Source organism: Amia ocellicauda, chromosome 1 (genome assembly GCF_036373705.1).
Source record: "Amia ocellicauda isolate fAmiCal2 chromosome 1, fAmiCal2.hap1, whole genome shotgun sequence".
NCBI classification, from domain to species: domain Eukaryota; kingdom Metazoa; phylum Chordata; class Actinopteri; order Amiiformes; family Amiidae; genus Amia; species Amia ocellicauda.
In genome coordinates this window covers 1605040-1627542 of record NC_089850.1, presented here as the reverse complement: position 1 = coordinate 1627542, position 22503 = coordinate 1605040, and the positions used below count along the sequence as shown (strand labels likewise).

Here is a 22503-nt window from a genome sequence, read left to right as displayed (position 1 = left end):
AAGTCATACCGTTTGTAAATGTTAGTCAGCACTATCTGTTACCGGTGTCTGTTCAAGTGTATCAGGAACCTAGTAATATATATATATATATATATCGTATAGAAAAGAACTGAGTTATGGACAGAACGGGCGTGTTTTAACAGTTCAGAATAGTAAAGTAAAGTAACTTTAATATATATTTAAAACATGTTTTTTTTCACGTGGGATTTAGAATATTTAAGTGGTTATATGCATCATCTTACATAGCCTATATTTTCATACTGGGGTGTGTCACAATTTGCTGGCAAAGGAATAACAATTGAATACAAGTCCATGATATTATACCTGTAATCAGTTTCCAGGCAACAGGAGAAGGTCAGGTGCAAAATTAGCTCCACATTCAGATACGAAAACCACATCAAGTGGGTCAGTCCTCTTCCCAGAGTACTATTGTATGTCCTTTTTTAATTGTAATTGAGGTCCACTAACTGTTTTGTAACCATAATTGAACAAATATCTTAGCTTAGTTGTACATTTAAAGCTTTATTATAACCTCTTTAATCTCTTTAATTCATTGTATAATTTGAAGCTGTTTATACAATTTACAATAAATAGAAATCCTCAAGCATAATAATAACAATAATAATAATAGTATAGTATTCACCAATAGTTTAAGTTATTGATTGTCATTATTGAGAGCTTTGAATGGATACGAACAGACAAGGGTAAAGCAGGATCAAGGTTGAAAGATCCTTCACTAGATCATTTCATGCTGGACCAATATTTCATAATTTCTACATCCAACTATTTTTGGTACAGCTGTTGTTAAGAAATAATACAATACAATTGAAAGCATGTATTTTTCAATATTTAAAAGGACAGCTTTGGGAGTTTTCAAAATGTTGTTTTACATGTCCTTATGTGTTGGTAGTAGTGTATAAGCAAAGTATATGTGATTTTTCTGTTGAATTTGTTCATAGACTGTTAACATTTACAGCTGGTTTCACAGACCTTGATAAGTGCTAGTTTTGGACTACTTTACCTAAAATAACATTGGATAGTACAAAACTAGTGCTAATCTGAGTTTTTGAAAACAGTCCTTAAAGTGTTAACCTCAAGTGTAATCCTCGCTAAAAACATGGCAGCTGTCTAAATCACAACAGAGAGCCATTTCAGGATGTGATGTTTCATCACTTAGCCAGTCATGTGAGAAACTACAAGAGCATCCCATTTGTCTTCCTTGTGGAAATTGGGGTAATTATGTCCAGTTGTGCCTTAGATTTAATGTCTTATAATAATAAATATTGCATGTGAAATTGCTGTTTTTCTCATTAGTTGATTTTACATTTTGGAGATAAACAGCACTGTGTAAAAATAACTAAAATTAAAAATAAGTATAAAACACCTGAGAGAATCTGAGTTTCCAAAAATAATCAATTTAATTTAAAAATGCTTCATTCTATTATAATATTTCTTACATTATTCATATCTCACAATTGTTGTATATATTATTATTCATACTGTTCTCCAAATTATTCAGATTGTTGCTATGTCCCTGGCCATTTTACATAGTGAATTTGTTTTATTTTTTTGTTGATGTACTGTTTAAGTTGTGTAAAAACTGGAGGAAATAGGAGACAGGAGGCCAGCTGTTAAAGGGATATTAAAAGTAGTTAACATTAAGATAATATAATAAAATATTTTTTAGAAGTGTTGGGTGCTTTGTAGCTAAAGAATGCACTTTTAAAAAGCGTGGTCATGGAACAAATGGAAGACTTAATTTTGTTTGTTGTGTGAAGTTAAAGGGACTCCAGACTATGAGGTCTCAAATGGTCTCTTACATAATACACAAAACATTGCATGAAGAATTGCCTTAAAATATTTATTTTGAGAAGAGAGTCTGTAATTATTCAAATACTGTTGAAATAATTCAAATAGTGTTCAACTATTTCCATACACGTGTCCATATAATCATCATCGTCATTAGCAGTAGCTTTTATGAATCTACTGCAGGATGAAGGCCTCCCCATGATATTCCACTTACAATGTACAGCGTCTCTTTAACAGATCACACCAACAAAGCTTCACAAAGCTACAAAGATGTAATATTCCAATCTTTTATGGAGTTCTAGTTTTTTTTTATCTCTTGGGATCCATTCTTTTGCTTCTTTTTTTATGTGCCCATTGCCAATTTAACATTTTCCCTTTTTTTGCATACTTTTGTTTCTTCTCAGATATTTTTTTTTCTTTTCGTGTTATTATAAGCATACATCTTTTCATATTTGTGTTGCTTGTAGTTTCTGTATCATATTTGCATCCGGTTTCGGATCCATAAGTGGTCGTATGTATTGATCAAATACTTTTCTCTTCAGGGAAATGGGTAGATGTCCTTTTAGTAAAGTGCTGTTTCTTCCAAATTAACTCCATCCCATTTTACTTTTTTTTTATTTTCTTCCATATAGGGCTGCCACTAATGACTATTTTGGTAATCGAGTATTCTGATGATTAATCGAGTTATTCAGATAGTTGTGAGTGTTAAGCAATCAAAAACCTTTTAAAACAGATTGTAAAAAAAAAAAAAATGAACCTGTCAGTTTTAGGAGATGGAAATAACGGCGGCGCACTAAAAGTGCTCATTAAATGAGAGTGCTTTTAGTGGAGTCAGATGAGGGATGTTTTGAACATTTACTTCTTCTGAGACTGATCAAACTTAATTAAGCAATTTTGTTTTTGTATTGTAAACTTTTATTTGGGCAAATTGCGATTTGGGAGGTGGGGCAGAAGTTTATCACGAGAATGTAGATGCGAGGGGTTGAAGGTAGAGATTAAGACGTTTCTAGTTTAAATATCAGAATCCCCTTTTCAACCCAAATTACAGAACTGGCACAAAAGAAAACTGCTAAGATTAAGAAATGCACATAATTAATAGTCCGGGATGTATTCAACACAGCAAACCCGACTGGCTGATTTCTCCACAAAGTTGAAATAACACATCTGCACCGAGTCAGACACACGCGTTTACAATCAATGCAAAGTAAGCAATGTACATTATTATTAGTATTGTAATTAAATATTACTGGTAGTAATAATGAAAACAACAGTAATATTAAGTACATTTGAAAATGCTTTTATATTTATTCAACACAGCAACCTGACCGCCTGATTTTTGTTTTGTTGTTTTGCCTGTAGTTCTGATGAGCTTCTAGACATGTGCGCTCCTTGCAAAACTGATGATATCTCTTGAACAGCTATTTGTATATATCTGTTAATGCACATTTCTATATTAATTCCAAAAATAAACAAAATATAGAAAGAATGAAAAACTTAAATGTCTTGCGTTTCTTATGATATATAGGTATCATGAACATTCTAATTATGTATGTAAAATTAAGTAATTTGCTGAGCTGTACCAAGCGCGGTGATTTGTGTGACAGTGCTGTAGTCCTGACGCGTAGAGCGATGCTGTGTGCTCTGAGGGTTAAGAACGAAGCCTTGAGGCAGTACATTGTAATCGAGGAGATTGTATGGAAGTAGGACTAACACAATTCTTCGAGTAACTCGAAAAATCCATTTGTGTTAAAATGTTGTCCAAGATTGACATTACTACTGAGTTCAAGTATCATTTGCCATATTTAAATCCTAGCTTTCACAAAACTATTAAACTTTACTTGACTTTACATGAACTTGAGTATAACCAGTTTTCTTTCTTGCATCCAAGAAGTGAGTGAGTGATTGAATTTGAAGCTGTAGGTCTTCATGTGTTTTTGCATTGATAACATCATAAACTGTTCAGATAAGCTCTGTTTATCTTTTTCTTCCTTGTCCATCTTGGAACACTTCAAGTTTTGCATTGAAGAGTTTTGGAGAGTACTCCTTTGCAAATCTTGATCTTGCCAGTGTCAAGTCTGATTGTTGATGTGTCATTGTTGAAGAGTCATGAGCTGCAGAAAGACATGCAGGGTCAAAAACAGGAATTAGGAGCAGCTGCAAAAAGGACCATTCATGGGTCAGTCACAAAAAAGTCATAAAAAGTAAGAAGTAAAAATATTTTTATGCTGGCTGGACAAGAGAGAACAACAATCACATGCTGTCCTTAGTAAGTTTGCTTCTTACTACATATGATTTATTATCCCAAAACTGTTGGCTTTAATTGGTTCTTATCAAACCCTGTTGTTCAGGGTTGAACTATGGCACAGTAAGGCAGTAACCTTGTATTACACAGACACGTGGGGAAAACATCCAGTTTTCCAGTAGATGGATTTAGAATTATGTAGGTTTACTCAATGTTTTGATTTCTAAGAGTACTGATGACTGAACGTGTATAGAATCAAATGTGTATACCTTTGTATTAGATAAATTGACAGTTGTCATTATTTCTTCCCACTGCCCTCATTGTAACATTTTGACCTATTTAAAGTGTTAGTTGCCCTTCCTTTTCCCAGAAAAAGCAAACAAAAAACAAAAGCCTCTTTCTTTTCTTTTCCTCTACCTTTTCGACATCTTTTCTACATTCTGACATTCAAAAATGCCATTATTCCCTTAGTTACCATGCATGCTGCTTAATCAGATCAGAAATGCAGATCATTTTAACTTAATCTATCGCGTATGATGCTTCTTTAAGATCCTGCTCCAGTGAGCTTGGTTCCAGTGACAATTTCTGATCTCATTAATACAACCAGACCCAGGTGTTTTCTTTTATGGCAAAAGCTACTTCTTTTGGGATTGCATCTGTTATTTCACTTGTGTTCATTGATGACAGCAATGAACAAGTGACTTCTGCAGAATCCTTTGATTATTGCATCACTGCTTTTTTGTTGTGCCATCATTTTCCAGGGCAGTGATTTGGTTTTCCTATTAGGAGATGTAGCTAATTTTGTATTTTTTATGTTTTTATTATTTTCAATTGTTTAATCAATCAATATGTTCAACTTTCTTACATCATTAGTAATAAGGTTCCTTACTATTTCACATAATTCATTGTAATTAACTTTTGATTTGTGGTCTTGACTGTACTTTTATGTTCCTTTTATTTCTTGATAGATCTTTTTGTTTAGTTGTGATGAGTCTTGTAAATTATCTTGCAGTTTCTATGGTGTTACTCATGATTTTGTTGCACATTTGTGATACATCTAGATCTTATTGTTGGTCATGTAGGTTATACTAATTTTACTCTTCAGTTCAAATTTGAGTTTCATGATATCAGTTGGTTTTGCTTTTTGTTTTCTTCTTTCCACTTATGTATTGAGATGAACTCTATAGCTAACTATTTTGTGGTTGCTTCCAGTATTGAGTCTGTTTGGTACAGTACAGTCTAGTGCCTGACAGATATATCGGAGCCCCGATATTATTGGCTGATATTGGCCTTTGACAGAATTATTTATATCGGCACATATTCCACCGATAATGCACCGATACATTTTCTCAAACTATTGGCTCCCTTGAGGGGGCACAAGACCCTCTATGGAGGTACACAGGTAAAGAGCTGAACGGGAAAAGAGTCAGGACGAGACACACGAAATCCACGAGGGGATCCGACAACCATTCATTGCAGCCCCCCGAATTTTACTGAAAAGTTAATTTAATCGCTTTTAAAATAAAGAAAAACAGTAAATATTCGCTAAAGATGTTGACTGGATATCCACAAACAAATGGCAAGCAAGCTCAGATCGCAGGGAACAATCTAAAGAAAAATATTGAAACAAACGCACCTCCCAGACGATGTTGGATAAAACTGAAATAATACATGATATTTATAAAACTATTTCAAATCATGCATCATGTTCTGGCTATGATTCATATTGCAATACGTTTAACATATGTATTAAATAAGTTACACTTTCAAGGGCATTTTTAAATAGGCCTACATTTTTGTTTAGATGCAGCTGTGCTGTGCTGCTTGCACTTTAACCTGCCATTGTTGGATTGGTAGTATTGAGGACTGAGGTGAACCTGACGTGTTAAATGCTAATATTGGTTAGGCCAGAACTTAACACGGTTGTTCTTTGTTCTAATGTATAGAACATGCGTTTTTTTATATTTTGCCTTTATTCTCCCTTATTCTAATATATTTAATTTAATTTTACAATGTTTGATTTGTGGTTATTTATGATGAAAATCTATGTTAAGTTTATTAATATAAAATTCCTGCCTTCAGTCATTGTCATATTTGACGTAATTTCTCTCTGTCTGGGAGAGATTTGAAGGATCTATGCTAGAAAATGTCTGTTTTGCATGCTAACAAAAAAAAGTAAATATTGGTAGATATATCGTCAATCAGATAATTTTGCTTCTAAATTATTGGTATCAGACCCAGAAAATCTGTATCTTCTATTTAAGATGGTCAATGTCAGTCTTTCCCCCTCGTCCAAATTCTCATTACTCTATCACTTCTTATTCCTGTTGCCATATCAGAGTTTACCTACTGATGTCCCATGCTGTTGCTTTCCTGTTTTTGCATTGGAGTCTCCCATGATGATTTTAAAGTGTGCCCTGCCTTTTTCATGTAGCTGTCCTATTCTATGATGTTATTTAATACAATCCAGCATTCTTTGTTCCATGACAAAATAAAATGTTTCCACTGTTCAGTTTGATTTTAGTTTCTCTTTTGTTATTGTGATGGAGAAAAATGCTGACACTGAATTAGTGAAAAACAAAGTAAGTTATGGATCCCAGAGTGTTGTTCTGCCACATTAGTAATAACTAGTTAGAAACATTGCTAACACACATGGATACACAGGACAGATTTAAGGAACACAAATGGGTACTTTTAATTAAGGAAATGCAAGTTTAATTATGCTGCAGAGAAATAACAATTGAATATATCTGGGATACTTATTGTCAGTGTTATCGGGATCATGTGGGAGAAGTCATACACATTTGTCATTGTTGCTAGAAAATGAAAGGTAACTAGATGAAACCGCAACAGAAATCAAGTGATGTAGGTAGTGCTGTGCAGGTGACAGATTTGTGGTATCAATATACCATTGAAGAATTCACCATGGTGATTAAATTACCGTGGGGGGAGTGGCTATGTTCCACTATTCTGAAAAAGTAGGAGGACTGTTTTATTGTTGAATCAAACAGTAGAACTAGTTACAACACAAATAAAAAATAAATGTAATATTAATAAATATTAATACATAAACAACACAAAAAGACTAAATTAAAGATTTAAAAGAACGATGTGCAAATTACATTGTAAATTGTTTTCATAAGTGTTATGACTTCAAAAGGAGCATTTGAAGAATACTTTTTAGATTCAAATACGTATTTTAAAGAACTATATGGGCAATTCCAGCGTTATGGATGTGACATCTGCACACAAAAAATTTAATAATTAATTGATAATTTAGGTAATGTGGTTTTAGGACTGTGTCATGTTCAAATTTCAAGGTTCAAAGTTTCACCATTATTTTTTTATTGCCCAAAGAAACTGTGTTATGAATGTGACAGAAATGGACAAGCATTGCTGGGGTCATATTCTCAAAAGTCTGTGATTTGTGGAACTTACACTCAAAACATGCAATGCCATTTTATAAGGACAACTTGGCAGCTTTCCAAAATCATTAATACCTCAGTTTATTTATATTTTCATTGTGTAACTTGGAAGTGCAGCGTTATGGATGTGACAGTGTTATGAATGTGACGCCGTCTGAACTGTATTGAAAAAATGTATTGAAACCTTTATTTGAAAAAACACTTTAAGCTCATCAATTACCTCAGAACCCATCAGTGCTGTCAATGTCAGTAAAAAAAATATAAATAAATTAAAAAAATACTACAGCACACTTAGTTTTTTTTTTTAACATGCCTCCTTTCTTCTGTCAATGAGAAAGAAAGTTGTGGATCACAAAAAAGTACTAGAAAACTGAGGCGTGTGGCAGCATGCATATTGATGATGTTTTTTCAAATTAAAAATAAACAAACTTTCTGAATTATAAGGATGTAAAACACTTTATAACTGAAGCTGTTTTTCTGGAAGTCAATGGGGAAATTCAGAAAATCATTAAAAATGAACATTTTATTATGGGGCCATCAAACGTGCATAAAATGTTTGATTTTAATGATTTCTGTGACTTCTCTGAATTTCCCCATTGACTTCCAGCAAAGCAGCTCCAGAGTTAGCACCCCCGTGACATCACATCCCGATCTCTGAATTCTGGTACATAGAATGAGCTGGACATGATAAACTCAATCCACATGTATCTATTTATAGAATAAACTGAGGATTTATGGACTTTCGGTGGAGTTCCCCTTTAAGATAATGTGTATTTTCAGTTTTGAGGAATGTGTTTGGGTGATCTTAAAACAAATATTCGACATTTCAAAGTGTGCCTTCCCATTGAAGAATGTGAGGTCACTGTGAGCTCACAGGGAACTCACAGAGAGCTCACACTGTGAGCTACCTGTGACCTAACTGTGAGCTAACTATGCTCACACTGTGGGTTCATTGTGACATGGATATTCAGTAGTTAGATTCAAGACACACACACAGTAATATGTTCAGAAATGTACAAATACTACTCTTGCAAAAAGGATTAAAAAAATAATACAATTGCATGACTAATGTTTGGTAACAGTTTAATTCTTTTACCTGACCACTTGGCACAATCCAGTTGATTTTAAAGCCCAGAATCTTTCCTAAAATGACATACTGTAATCAGTTAGCTATAAATATTGCAAGGGGGGAAATCACAATTTTAATAATGTGATTACACTTACTGAAAATCCCTCAAACTCCTCTACTTTGTCGACCAACTGGTTGTGTTCATCCTCGTCAGGAATTATTTTTATTAGGATTGATCCCTCATGACGATTCCTTTATTCTTCTCCAGATGCTCCAATTTTTGTTTTAGAATGATAAATTGAATATTAGTATTTGCTGCAAGACAATAAAGGTAAAGAACAATTATAGCATCAATTGGAAGAATGAAAATAATTACAAATTACTTAATTTTAAAGAGAATCCATATTTTTCCACCTGCATGACTTCAAGCAAACAGACAATGATCAAATATTTTTAATTACAAATGAAGACCATACCTGATGTCAGGGAGCGGACGTGGCCTTCACTGAATACACTAAAGAAAAGGAAATTGATTATTATTTAATCTTATTCCACATTCATAAATGTAGTCATAAAAACTATCTTTGAAAATGAGGTCAAACAGTATATCCAAAATATTTCAGCCTTCACAAATTCTAAAGCATTAAGAACTCTTAATGGGTCTGTTTCTCTATAATGTAATTGTTGTATTGTAATAAACCTCTGGTGTTTTTTAGTTTTTAGTTTTGTTATTGTTACTCTGTAGCCTGTTTAAAACTTAATTAAAACTAGAGCGGTTATAGCCTCTTTTTGTGCAGCTTTCGCAATTCTAAAGTGCGAATGTGAATTTCTCCCGCATATCTGTTCTGTTATTAAATATTTCAATTAAATACGGCGTTACAGATGTAAACTCCTCATAATTAATAAGTTATAAATACTTTCTTCTCAAACCCCCGGACCTGCGGTAATAATATAGCCGACAAACTGGACTTTGTAATACATTAGTCAGTGTGAAAGAATTATAATCGTGTTGGTTGCTGAAACCGTGCTTTTCTACAGATATTCATTATTATCATTATTTTATTAGCAGATTTGCACTGAGCTCGCCTGTCCTGACCGGATCAGCAAGTTTCTAACTTCAGTCAAACCCGGATCCGGATCAAAGCTTTGATCAGCCATTGATCATGATAATGAAATAATGCGGTGCAGCGCTGCGGTCTGCTGTAGCGCACAGAGCGTCTGCCATTTCAAAGCGCTTCGCTTTGCACAAGATGTGATGTCTTAGTTTTATGCTTTTGTATAATTGGTTATTTATGTTTTATAAATGTATACATCTGATTAGATGCGCTTACCGATGAATACACCACTTTTAATTTTCACTTAAGTTTTATCCAAGTCTTTTATTTTTTCCTCACACAGCCGTTTAGCAGCCGCGCATTGTTCGGCCGCTGCGGTTGTATGTGGTGCGAAATGTCGGCGACACAGACTGACACAGCTACAGTGACTAGTAAATATTGCATATTTCGGTTGCAGTTGCTTTGGCTATGATCTCTGGTTTATTCATGATCGCAATTTTCTGGAAAACGCAAAAGTAGTAAATTAAAATGCCTTACCATATTGCTCTTTACTGATCCTCTTCTGAGAAATGGCGGAGTACGGGGTCTTCACAGCCACCAAAGACTCCGTGTTTAAACAAGCGTGAACCCCCGCTTTTCTCCCATCTGTGAGAAGGTCTGCTTTAATACAATCCAGGTGCATCGTGTTAAAAATCCAATCGTTTTTAAAAGAGAAGACTGAAATAAGAAATTATGCAGGTTTTCCATTATGTGGAGAGGAAAAAAAATACACCAAAACTTAATGCAAATCCCATAATGCACCGTTTCGGGTAACACAAATGTTCACATCTAAATTAGGCGGAGATGTCTATCTAATTTACATAGAGGATATTTACCGCCCCTTGTTGAAAAGGTCACAGTGACCAGGTCACAGTGAGCTCACAAGGTGACCTCAGTGTGAGGTCTGCTCTGGTGAGCTCACGTCTTCACTGGGTTAACTCCCCTATTAAATTGACTGGCAATATTTTCTGGTGTGATATAATACATCAAGTATGGCATGAAAATGTGCTACTATTAGTGATTTTAATATGTATTTTGACACCAATTCCAAAGATATAAATTGTCAAATTTATTAAAAACAAAGACTAAATGTAGCACTACACTAATTATACAAAAGGGAAAAACTAATAAAAATGCAAATCTAGATCAACAAATCAAAGACAAATCACTTCCGTGGGATCGCATGATAACACACAAATCGTTAAACAAAAAGAGGTTATAAACACATTTACTACAATACCGCTTAGTAAGACGAAGGTGAGTCTCTCATTAGTATTGTTAGTTGGACATCAAATAACTACGCAGGTTAGTATTTATGTCAGGTAACTTCTTGTTATATATATATATATATTATCAGTCGTTTAGGTGCCGAGAAAGATCCTATCATTACTTGTTACCACAATTTCCCTTAACTGATTATTATTCAATGATTAAGGATAGGCAGGGCCACCAATAATCTAATGTCAATTAACGTGTGTCAATTTCAGACTAAACAGTTAAACAGGAATGAGAAGATATTTTTCGGCGTTGACAGGTTTTATTTCTAAAATTGTCAACAAACAGTTTAATGCAACACACATTTATATTTAAGCAAACCTAAATGATATTACACATTCTAGAGTTATGAATCACAGATTAACATGTCTAATTGATTTCTCAAATGTCATGAATGATAAACTCCAAACTGTTAAACTTATCTGAACTTCGTCGCAGAGAGGCCTCTCTGGGCCTCAGATAACAGAACACGGCACGAGGTCCGTGTGGTTTGGAACAAAGGCAGTCCGGTTCAGTTTTGTCCAAGAACTTCCACTCAGTCGATGCTCCTGGAAGTTGGGGGTTTCATGAAACATAGTCTTTTCCAAACAGATTTCAACTGGTTTGAAGGCTCCAAGGGTGTGCACAAAATCTTCTTTGCAAGCAGGGTTTTTCCACCCTAGTTACTTGAAGACAAAGTCTTTGAGGAAAGCAGGGCCCTGTTCGTTTCCAAGGGTCAAGTTTCTTAAGACTCAATAGCTATTTAAATGACTGACACTTTCGTATTTAATCGACTTAGTCAATTGTCCAGCTATAAAACTCCACTGATCAGATGGGTACAGGTGGGCATGCGCAGTTCGTAAAGTTCCTTATTTAATAAAGTCCTTTAAAATAATTCTTCGTACGACTCAATCTCCTTCTCCCAGTTCAACTCTTCTGTTGCCGGCAAAGACTTGGTTGATTTCTGGTTCCGGTTCTGGCAACAGAGCTGTAGTTTGAGCTGTGGCAGCGGTTACTGGTTCAGGTGAGAGAGAGAGCTAGAGAGATGCCGTACACTACCCTTTATACGCCTGTCAGATCAATAGATGATTGGTTCTTGAGTTTGTGAGATTGGATTTCGGTTTCAGCCCCCAGTGTCCTATTGGAGGGGGGCTTGATTTATGACTGATGTCAATCCATGCCATCTTTTGGAAATGCCGGTTGGCCCGGGTTCGAAGCTCTGTGTCGGGATTTCGGCTCTCGTCCATTTCAAAGAGTTTTTATTACCTACAGGCCCCCTTCCCCAGACATCTCACAGCAGGGATTCCAAGCTATTTGGCCCATTCTCGGTGCCATCCTCCCAAGACTGCCACTTGTAAACCAGTTCACACGCTGATGAGCCAAGGAAATCTGATAACTTTGGGGGGAGAGGTCTTCTTTAGATCAGTGCTTCAGCTCAGAGCTAAAATGCTCTTATCAAAATACACCCCCCCATAACACTACAAATGTTATTTTTGAGCATTGACTGAATATGTCAAACAGGAAAATATCTTATTATATAGAAAATGTTTACTAACTAGAAAACTAACCTATAACACTAAACAAGTATTATTAAGAACAAAAGTTCAGCTTCAACCACATCGCTGGGGAGTTTGTTCCAGATTATGACAACTCTCTGTGTTCTGATATTCCATCTACTTACATTACCCTGAATGCCTACAGCTTCCAATCTTTCGTGTGGAACCTTATCAAAAGCTTTTTGAAAATCTATCATATCATATGCTTTCATGTGATCTACAGCTGCAGTTGCATGTTCAAACAACTCTAATAGATAAGTAAGACATGATCTGCCTCATCTAAACCCATGTTGACCATCTCCAAGAATATGTTTTTCATTAAGATGCTCCTCTGTTTTCTGTCTAATAATTTTTTCCAACATTTTACAAGTAATGCAGGTGAGACTGATTGGTCTGTAATTTCCTGGCTCAGTTTTGTCCCCTTTCTTTTGGATTTGTATGACATTTGCCATCTTCCAGTCAGTTGGCACATCCCCTGTTCTAAGTGTCATTTGGCATATTTTAGTTAGCAGCCTATAAATAATTCTGCACAGAATCTGAATGCTCGGACTTTGCGCTGATTCTGTGCAGAATGACTAAAGTGAATAATTAGCTCTCAAGTTTTCAAAAACTAAATGCGTGAGATTTGTCACTTGACAAAAAGACAGAAATCAGTCACAACTTGAGCCAGAGTTGGGGGGGGTGCACATATTTTTTCAGCGCGCGGCGGGGGTGCGCAAGGGGTTGGGGGTGTGCACATAGCATAGTTTGTTCGAAATGCTTGATATGTGTGATATGTACACAAACACACACTTCTAGCATAACAGTACTAAATACTGAAACAAAACAAAAATTGCCCACAATGGTAAAGAAAAAATGTCCTAATGTATTTTCTTGTGTTATATGCACTTGCTCATGCAGTGGCCACAGCAAGATTCGAACCCAGGTATCCAACACCACAGTAGAGCGACACGACCACATCAACAAACAGAGGCTTCAGAATCACTACATTTATAACAAACAAACAAAAGTCTACTATTAAAGATGAGGCGGTACTGTTTACCGGCACAGCCCTAGATGTAGGCCTAATTGTTTTATAAATATTCAATATGTCCCTTGTTAGGGTTAGGGTTAGGGTTAGGGTTAGTGGAAATCTTGCAGACATTTTGTATAAACTTTTAAGAAAAAAAAAAGGAATAATTAAATAAAAAAAAACCTAGCCTACACACAATCAGTTTTATTTGGATGCATAAAGATTATTACACTGACTATTAAGTGTCGATTGTATAATACAATAAAGGTATTTTCCAGTGTACATGTTATTATAAATCTTTATACATCCAATTTTTGTCATTCTTTTTTTACACTATTCCATCCATTTTTACTTTAAAGTTTCTACAAGATTTTCTGCAAGGTTTCCACATGAGAAAGTAAAATTTCCTATAAATATTTCAGAAGACTGTAATGTTCGGATTGTATGCTCTGCACATACGCAGTATTATTATACTGTTGTTTTTCCATTAGTATATAGAATTGGCATTTTGACGAGATTGGCATTGATTTATTAAAAAGCACACACAAACAGCATTTGCATCTGCAGAGGCGTGTTTGTCAATTTTGGGGCCCCAATCAAAGCTCAGTTTAGGGCCCCTCCACCTGTTATGACAATTTTAGCGTCACCACACACACTAGTGTCTGCCACAATCCTGTGTCATTATAAGGCTGGGCTCGAGTATCATCAGTGCACTCGAACTATAAAATAGGAGAGTGAAGTATTTTCTTACCTTTGAAAACTTCTTCACTTTGTGGTCTTTCACTGACTGAAGCTGGCAGAGGTACGATCAAATGTGTCATGAGGCTGAATGAAATTACCATTTAAATAGATAGATAATTTGAGTTCTTCTGCCTCAATGTCATTTTTCACATATAATGCTATAATGTGTGTATCCTTTCAACTTGTATTCATCCCCATCATGTTCTGCCATCACTCCTACAACATCATAGTCACATGCCAGCACTGTGGCTTCCAGGTCTAACATCTTGTTCCTTATACTCCTGGCATAGAGGTACAAACATTTCAGGACTTTCCTACTAGCAGTTTCCCTTTGTTTTCTTTCCTTAGTGGAACATCTCCTATTGTCAGAGCTCCCTGCCCCCCTGGTCCCTAGTTTAAAAGATTCTCATTTACTCTCCCAATGCATTAGCCCCCCTTCTGTTTAGATGAAGACCGTCCGGTTTGTACGGGTCCCATCTATCCCAGAAGAAAGACCAATGCTCCATAAACCTAAAACCCTCTTCCCTACACCAAGATTTCAACCATGTGTTAAACTTTCTAATCTCAGCCTGTCTCCCTGGCCTGGCACGTGGTACCAGAAGTATTTCAGAGAAAACTACCGTGGAGGTCCTGCTCTTTAGTTTTGTTCCTAACTCTTTAAATTTGTCTTGCAAAACCTCTGCCCTACTTTTTCCTATGTCATTGGTTCCAATGTGGACCATGACCAGTGGATTCCCCCCGGCTTTGTCCAGTAGCCTGTCTACTAGTTTAGGGAGATCTGCAACCTGACCACCAGGCAGGCAAGATACCATGCAGGTCTCCTTATCACTAGAACACACTGTGTGATCTACGCCTCTAAGAATTGAATCTCCTCCTATAACTACCTCCCTTTTTCTGGGGGGTAGTGGGCACCATGGTGCTCTGGTGCTCAATTGCCCTCACATTACCCTTTGAGCTGTCACTGTCCAAACTCTGAAGAAACGCAGTAGTACATTTTCAAAACTCCTTTCAGGGCTCCTATTGGGCAGCTTTGGTATATGTTTTCACTTGGCAGGTCAGTAGGCTCTCCCCATTCAGTAATGGCTGTCTTTCTTTTTCAGTGAACCAACATTCAGTAGTTTAGACATTTGCCAAACCACAACAAGATACATTGTGTTATTTGATTGACAGAGAAGCAAACAGGAAATAAAGTGAATAATTGAAGCTGGAGGGTATTTTTGCATTTACTGTAATTTTGAATATTCTCTTATATTTTAAATGCAGCAGTGACCAGTCAAATATCCAGGTTTTCTAGGTAATACATTATGAGCATTTCAATGAAGGTTTTGTAGAAGCTGGACACAGCAGAGTCGGGATACAGCGGTGTCCGGGCTTTATTTGGGTCCGCAGTAAAACACAAAAAGGGGTGGGGGGGGGAACAAAGCAAAAACAAACACACAAACAGGGGGGCTCCAGGCAGTCAGGGTAGTAGTGTCAGTCCTACTTCTCAGCGGTTAGCAGCTTCACCCGCGAAAGGAGAGAGATTAAATAGACGATGCACAGCTGCCGCTGACGTCACAGTCGCCACGGTGCTCATTGCCTGCAGCCGCGAGTCCGCAGCCTGTTTGCGAGGGAGCGGACAACACATGAGCACCTAATCGGCGAGCCTCAGCAGCAGCCGTGCCGTGACTTGTCACGGCACGGCTTTTCGTCCTCGGAGTTTTGGATTTTCATTTCACACCCCTGTTACAAAGTATGTAGCTGTGTTTGTTAAATGAGAACAGGTATTTATTTACTTGTCCATTGACATTAAGATAATAAACTTAGAAGTGTTGCATAATGTTTTTCCCTAAGAAATCCAATATTTGTAATTGTATCTTACTTCTGAGAGCTTTAGTTTGTATTATTTACATACTTTTTCCCATGCATATGCTATCATTCATATACATTTATTTTATCATTAGCATATTTGATTAAAGGAAAGGAAGACATTAGTAAAATAAAGACAAAGCCAGTGTTCCCTCATTATTTTGTGCACAGTATAAATGTATTAAAAAAATATATAATTTTGACATTTTGTCTTAATACATTAAATGCTTTGGTCAGATTTGTACAGGCAAGATGTTAAAATGAAAGTACTTTCCATCTTGTTTCCATGGAGATGAAGAGGCTCAAAGCAAATCAATTAGCCTGGTTTCATTAATGTGGTGAAAAGCTTAAAAAAACAACAACTCCTAGGTAACTTAAATTTCAATCAGGTTGCTTTTAAAATGCAAATAAAGATAACGTTCAATATTGATAAAAGTGTGAAATATTTACTGACAAGTCCCCAGGTTTTAATATCACCACAAAATGTTACTTAAGTACTTAAATGTTACTATGTTGCTGTAAGGACATTTAAGTTATTTTGTGTTCTGTCCTGGTGAATTGTCACAAGCTTCCAGTCACACATTTCTAGAAGTTAAACACATTATCAAATTAAAGAGAAGACAATTAGTCTGATGGTTTGACAGTCATGTTGTTTCATTATATTGATGAACCTTATTGTTCTTACTTTGTAAGTCACATCTTGGTGGTCATGCTGCATTTTTGAAACTGTGCATGCTTCAAACTAGTTCGTCATGTTCATTTCAAGTTGCTGCAACATAAAACATGGCTGTGATGAAATTTCAGCTTTACTCTGTGTGATGCGGTTTATCTTCCCAAAGGGAAACTGGGCTTCAAGACCTTGGGGAAACCTGGTGGCAACAGCCATTTTGGCTCTGGCTCAAATACAAAATGTCTGTGTAGTTGAGCTAAAATGGCTGCCACCACCAAGTGTCCCTAAGCTCCTAAAACCATGTTTCCATGTTTGCTCCTTGTAGTGATATGTATATTTACTACAGTAAAAGCTGATTACTGGGATTTTGGACGGAATGCTCCATGTCTTTCATCAATATATGTTCTGTTATAGAATCACAAATGCAAGAAGTTTGTCATTTAGTCAGTTTGTCAATCTAACAGATGGTAAAGTAAACCATGATCAATGAGCTGTAACTAAAGGACCTATCAAACAAATCATTTTTTTAAACAGAACCACATAGAATGTATAGTTAATCTCTCATCAGTAACTATTAGCAACATTCCACAAGTAAAATCTCAAATGGGATACATTCTATGAATGTAATTGCACATTTTCATTCACAACGTACACTTCTATAGTTAGATTTAAAAAATAAAAAATGTTCATGTTAGAAGAAAAAAGTGTATATTTAAAAGACATTTTATATGTATATTTGAGCAGATAGAATATAATTGAAGTTTAAAGGGAAGGTTTTGTGCATAATTGGGAGATATAATACAAACAAAGCATATTATAGTTGACATTAAGGTCAATGGTTTGTTTTTTAACCTGATGCACTCCGAAGTAAACTAAATTACAGTATTTAATTCAGATGGAACATGTAAATAAATTACCATGAGGGGTTTAAAATTAACAGTGCCTAGTGTTTAAGGTGTTTAATATGGCATGGACAATCTGCTTGAAAGGTAAAGTACAAAATGTTTACATCCTCCATAGATTTGGTAAATACACACTTACTTGCAGTTACATAGGAATTACTTATTTATGAACAAAATAACATTAAATAATGTGAGTTAAGAAAACATTTTGCCAATACCATTCAGGTTACTTCAAATGTAATGTCAAACACACATTTCACTAAAAAGGGTTGGAAGCTTTTCATTATTACCACAAACACTAGATTCAATTTAAAGCAGGGATCATTTTCAAATTTCACAGGGGTTTTGGCTATCACAAAATCTCAAGTGGAATGTACACAGCATAACTATTCCAAGTGATTTAAGTGCTGCTTAGAAATTAAGAACAATTGGTTCTTTATCTGAGGATAAAAAATATCTATAGATCCATAGTAACCAGAAAAAAAGCATCTGCTTGGTACCTTGCTCCTCAGTGATAACACTGCATGCTGATTAGGTTTGGCACCTAGCAACAAGGTCAACCTATCCAATCTTCTGTCGCTATACTGGCCTTTTAAAAATGCTACTGCCATTCTTATCTAAAACCACAACTGTGCATACTCGTCACCTCAGCCTCCATTAAGACCTGTATTATACATTCAGAAGAACTGAAGGGGGGGGGGGATATAGACAAGAGGAAGCAAATGCAATGCAGGAATTGAAATGGGAACAAACTTTAGAAATTATATTTCCTGATTTTCACTGTGAAAGTGCAGTTACAAAGAATGAACTCACATACTCCTATTACACTATGGGAGGTACAGATCTAGATGAAGTAACGCATGAGAAAGACCTAGGAGTCTATGTGGACTCCTCACTTTCTCCATCCAAGCAATGTGTGGAAGCAATAAAAAAGGCAAACAGAATGCTAGGGTATATTGTCAAAAGTGTAGAATTTAAAACAAGGGAAGTAATGTTAAGACTGTACAATGTACTAGTTAGACCTCATCTGGAATACTGTGTACAGTTCTGGGCACCACACTTCAAGAAGGATATTGCTGCTTTAGAGGCAGTTCAGAGGAGAGCAACCAGACTTATTCCAGGTCTGAAGGGAAAGTCCTACTCGGAGAGACTGAAACTGAACCTTTTCACCCTGGAATAGAGGAGACTACGTGGGGACTTGATCCAAGTCTTCAAAATCATGAAAGGCATCGACCACATCAAACCAGAGGAGCTTTTCCAGATCAGCAGGGACACAAGCACCCGGGGACACAAATGGAAATTGGGCTTCAAGGCATTCAAAACGGAAAACAGGAGACACTTCTTTTACACAGAGAGTAGTCACAATCTGGAATAAACTACCCAGCGATGTGGTTGAAGCTGAAAGTTTGGAAACATTTAAAAATAGTCTGGATAGGATCCTTGGATCACTTAGATATTAATGAACACCAAACGAGCACGATGGGTCGAATGGCCCCCTCTCGTTTGTAAACTTTCTTATGTTCTTATGTTCTATCTATTTTTTTTTTGCAAGAAACACAAGCATTTCCACATTTTTTGTTTGTCTGTTTTGTTTCAGCTGGCTGCATCTGGGACTTTGACATGATCTTATGTTGTAAGGGCATTTCTAAATTTTATTTATCTTTGTTTTGTTGGATTTTAATACTTTCCCTCACATTCCAACTGCATTATTTTCAGGTATACTTAACCCAAACACTAATGTCCTATGTCCTGCATATAAGTGCTATAACTGAACACCATGTTCTTGTGCTGTGTGCTGTGTGCTGCAGGTACAGTAGCTGATTTGATACAGTGCTTTGAGTTAAACTACAGAAAACTAGTGAAGTAGTGTTTTAATGTGTACATCTTGCTGTTGCTACTATTCTTTCAATAAAACTTGGCGGTTTGCCTCAACCAAGAAACCAAATAATCCCAAATCAAACTGGTAGAATTTGTATAGTATAACTGCAAACACGTTTTGCAATTTACTTAGCAGACAAGGGCAAATTACAGTTGAAACAAAATACACACGTTTCAAGAATAATCATAAAGTAACAACAGCTACAATATAGCAGGTTATAATTTAACTAAAGTGTACACATTTCAGTCATGACATTTAGGGTTTCCCTCAGAAATTTGCATAGGCAAGGTGGTCTGATATTGAATTGTTGAGAGTGTGTGTGTGTGTGTGTGTGTGTGGGGGGGGTTAGAACATTAGTTATTTTAATCAGGTATACATGAAAAACATAGAAATCTAGGAAAGATAAATTAAGAAAAATAAATGATTAGCTATGCTTAGCTCCAGAGATGGTCTAGTAGATGGCTAACATGTGAGAAGTGTTTTTTTTTTTTTTTTTTGTAGCTAATTCAAATTTGCATGCAATCCCCCCCCCCCACCAATTAAGTAGAGCTCGATTCATTTTAATAGATCGGACACAAACACAAGTTCAAAAGATACAAATAACACTTTATTATAAAATAAAGGTATACAGACAATGCTAAATTACTAAAATAATAGATAAAATAGGCAGTTCGATAAATTGTATGATAAAGGTTACTTTCAGTAATGAATATAACAGTGACAATATCCTGAAGGAAAGTTACTCTTAATATTCAATAGTATTACTCCAACCCTAACTTCACGTTAGTATTGGTTAGTTATTTCAAAGTTCGTTTTTTCAGTATAAAACATCGGTTCAGGAGATATGCTTACGATGCCGATAGGGTACTTTTCAATTTTAGATTGAGCACAACAGCATTAAATATTGAATTTGGTCTCAAATAGCTAATGGCCAGAATGTTGAAGATCTCTCAATATACACACATATATCTCTATCTATGCTATACACTCGTATATGTATAACTAACATTGAAATGTTTAATAGAATTAATTATGCAAAAATACATTACAGTGGCTCTCAAAAGTATTCACCCCTCTTGGACTTTTCCACGTTTCATTGTGTTACAACATGAAATCAGAATGGATTTAATCAGGAGTTTTTGCCACTGATCAACACAGAACATTTCCATAATGTCAAAGTGAAAAATATAATCAGCAAATTGTTCTAAATGAATTACAAATACAAAACAGAACAGCCACGGCTCGTCTGAAAGGGCAGATGGGGCAGAGCCCCACCAAAATATTCAGCCACTTGAAAACATAGAACTCTATATAAACTTTATAAATCCTAAAATTGTTAACTCATAAATGTGTCCATCATTATTTCAAAAATATTTTCGGAGTTTCTAGGCTATTTTAAGTCGTAAAGTGGGATTGATATGTTGAAATTTAGTGCATGGCTTCGGTTGACAGGGTGACTATATTAATGATTGCACTAAGCGGGGCAGCTGGTCTCTGAGCCCTCCCAAGCTCAACAACGCCCCACATTTTTCCAATGTAAATCTGTGGTGAAAAATGGAAATGTAGCGTGCTCTAATAGAGAGCCATATGGGCAGATATGAGACTGACCTGCCTGTTTTTACGTTACATGAACGTAGTTCCGGACAATGCTATATCATTCCGCGTCAGCAAAGGGTATATGAGTCTGTGTCAAACGCGTGCGTCAGACTGTGAAGATGGTGAGTGGCACCGATCATCCTGTGTGTAATAGCGTTTAGTTTCTGTTACAGAACTCGTTTGAGAGATTGTCAGTTAGCGAGAAAATGGCTATCAAACAACTTGGCCCTGACAAGCTAGACATAAAAATCGTACAACAAACAAAGGACAATGGTAGGTCGTTCAATAGGACATTTTCCAGGTCATGGTACGACAAAAAGTCTTGGCTGTCTGGTTGTGCTAAACGGAATAAAGTTTTCTGTTTCCCATGTTTGCTTTTCCGTTCAGACAGGGGAATGTGTGGAGTAGCGTAGGTGTTTGTGATTTAAAGCACTTCTCTGAAAAGGCTAAAAAACACGAATCTAGCAAAGCTCATTTTAGCTGTGCAATGAAACTAGCCATGCTTGGACAATCTAATATAGCAGCGCAGTTAGATGAGAGCTACAGTGTTGGTGTGCGAAACCACAATAAGGAAGTGGATAAAAATAGGCACATTCTCTCAAAGTTAATTGACTGCGTAAGTTTTTGCGGGGCATTTGAGTTAGCTCTTAGAGGGCATGATGAGACAGAAATCTCTGACAATTCCGGAGTTTTTAGAGGTCTTGTGGATCTTGTTGCTTCTTTTGACACCATCATGCAGGAACATCTTGAGCACGCCACTGTTTTTAAGGGTACATCTAAAACCATTCAGAACGAGTTACTGGACTGCATGCTTGATGTAATGCAGGGCCACATTATAGGTGATCTGGAAAAATCTGCATTTCTGTCTGTACAGTGTGACGAAACCACGGACATATCAACTCACTGCCAACTCATAGTAGTGTTCCGTTATACTGATCCCGCTAACACTGTTCAAGAGTGATTTTTTGGTTTTAAAACAATTGACGGTCACACTAATGCCGACTCGATCTCTAAGGTGCTATTAGAGCAGTTGCGTGTAGTTTGTGAGTTTGACAAGGGGAGACTCATTGCACAAACATCTGATGGGGCTAGTGTGATGAGAGGAGCATCTGGAGGAGTGCGTAAGAAAGTGCAGGACATTTGCCCGAATGCACATTTTGTGCATTGATATGCACACCAATTCAATTTGATAATGGAGCAAGCTGTGTCCGCAGTGGCACCTGTCCGATGTTTCTTCTCTGATCTCGGTGGCTTTTCTTGTTTTTTTTCAAGATCTCCAAAAAGAACAGCAGTTCTGGATTAAATAGTAGGGAAACGGCTACCACGGTCATCTCAGACGCGATGGAATTTCAGTAGCCGTGCTGTCAACACGTCCATGAAAATCAAGCCATTCTACTGGAATGTTT

General features: G+C 36.3%; 1 protein-coding gene and 1 long non-coding RNA gene across 3 annotated transcripts in view; one reads left to right on the top strand and one right to left on the bottom strand.

The window, feature by feature from the left end:
- The window catches only part of gpr63 (G protein-coupled receptor 63), a 47368-nt gene that overhangs the window by 1199 nt on the left and 23666 nt on the right, over window positions 1-22503 (top strand). The gene's annotated exons all lie outside the window — the stretch shown is intronic.
- Window positions 8521-10428, bottom strand: LOC136759635 (uncharacterized). The gene is made up of 3 exons (XR_010820083.1): window positions 10138-10428; window positions 9022-9059; window positions 8521-8860 (listed from the first exon to the last, which is right to left on the bottom strand). It is a non-coding gene; the product is annotated as an uncharacterized LOC136759635 (long non-coding RNA).